Consider the following 2,179-nt stretch of genomic DNA (forward strand, 5'->3'; position numbering starts at 1 on the left):
TTGCTCTCAATGCTGCTACCTTCCTCTGCCCCAGATTTGAATTTAAGAAGTCCAAATAAATAAGGTCAATTAAAGAGAATTTGGGGGGAGAGATGCAACACCACAAATTATTTCTACCACTGAAAATTGAATTTTACTGGAAGAAAGAATAAACAATTGGTTTTTCACAGCTTATGCGTATCAGGAAGTGCTGAGGTCTTTCTCCTTATCCACAGGCCTGGGAATGGGGCTGCACTGATCAGTGCATTCCTTGGGTGCAAACAGAAGCATTAAGAGGAGCCAAATGCACCCAAATAACAGTAATGGAGACTGGTTTTGGAAAAGGAAAAAAATTGTCCCAAATTTTAAAGGTTTGGTCTATATGAATCCATAACCAATTCTATGATGAGCACATGTTAATCAAACCCCAATATTTTTCAATACATACTCTGCACAGAATTGTCAGTTTGTGGAGTACAGTTTATCAACATCTTCTCATCTTCCCTGCTATCAACTGAATTCTTTAACATTTGTATCATTTTAGTCATTAAATATTACAGGTGAAAAAGTGGTTTGTCAGCTATTTTTAGGGTCTTAGAGATGGGAAAGGATAGAGAGACATCACACTAGGATGCCAATTAGGGAAAAAAGGGTGTGATAATATGCTGTAGTGAGATTCCTTGTTTTACTGAACGAAAAACAATGCCCAAATTTTCACAAACCCTACTATTTTGACAAAAGAACCTATGGAGCTGCTCATGCAAAAAATGCATCTTGTTCCCAAAGCAACCACATCACTTTGGGAAGGGAGGAAAAGAGAGTCTCCCTCTTTGATATGGATTTGAAGCTGATATCCTGCATTCCATGAGGGAGCACCCTGCTGGTACTGTCAGTGTAGGCTTGATTGTCTTAAAACCCATTTTAAACTCAACACTAGCAGTGCTGCAAAATCACCCAGTCCGAGAGACTTCAAAAAACCCCAAACAAATCAAAAAACAACCAACCCTGCAAAATCCTCAAAAAGCATCTATCAAAGTGATTTCAATGCACTGATCCGGTACAAAGTCAAAGGATGCAAACTCTTCTAATCCCATTCTTTGAGCTCCTCCAGGCTCCAGCCACCGTTGCCATGGCCTGGCTGACACCTCCTCCAAAGGACAGGAGCCCTGCAGCTCAGAGGTGCCTCACCACTGTTTGCAACCTGACAGCTGTTGGCTTTGGGTTTACACGCTGCAAAAACAACTTCAGGAGATGAAGAGCGTGAACGGCACCGCGTTCCGGCCGGGAGGTTTTGGTACAATGAGTTTAGCTCCAGGCAAGCTGCTGGAATCAGCACATTTTTGACAGGTATTTTATATTTCCTCCACGGAGCAGCTATCACTACTGAAAGCACTCACTGCCACATTAAACACTGCTGTTTAAATTAAATAAAATAAAATTAAAAATTAAAAATTACGTACTGTTCTCTTGCTCTAATAAAGGCTAACTCTACCCTTCAGTATAATCCCTCCAAACCAATTAAAATGCATTCAGCAGGTTGAAAGGATACTAGTAAAGTATTAACAAAAGCCTGGTTTGGATTATGCAAAATTTGTGCAGCAGTTGACTGATGCAAAGATTTCAGTGGCAAAAGAATTTCAAGATAGGAAAGTAAATCTAGCTGTTAAAAATATTTCTTGTTCTGTTTTGCTCAGCAGGTCTAGGAAGATATAAGGTCAAATCCCCATGACACTGACCTCTTTCTGAGGTTTGCAAGTCAGTCTGTTACTAATGTGTGTAGTCTCTCAGTCATTCATAGAAACCTCTGCAGTGCTGCCATATGCTGGTATTTAAAGGTAATAAACGCCAAAAATGTCTTAAAACAGAAGCAGCTCATGCCTGGGTACACTAGGGTCCATCACCATCAAGTAAGAGAGGGGAAATCAAGATTACATATTAGGAAGAATTTTTTTCCCGTGTGGGTGGTAAGATACTGGCACAGGTTGCCCAGTAAGCGGTGGCTGCCCCAGCCCTGGAAGTGTCCAAGGCCAGGTTGGATAAAGCCTTGAGTAACCTGCTCTGGTGGGAATTGTCCCTGCCCATGGCAGGGGGCTGGGCCTAGATAATCTTTAATGTCCTGTCCAATCCCTTAACATTCTATGATTCTACAATGAACCAATCCGGGAGATGTTCCAGCCTTCCCAAGAAGGAAATGGCATTC

Source organism: Acanthisitta chloris, unplaced genomic scaffold (genome assembly GCF_000695815.1).
Source record: "Acanthisitta chloris isolate BGI_N310 unplaced genomic scaffold, ASM69581v1 scaffold30090, whole genome shotgun sequence".
Taxonomy (NCBI): domain Eukaryota; kingdom Metazoa; phylum Chordata; class Aves; order Passeriformes; family Acanthisittidae; genus Acanthisitta; species Acanthisitta chloris.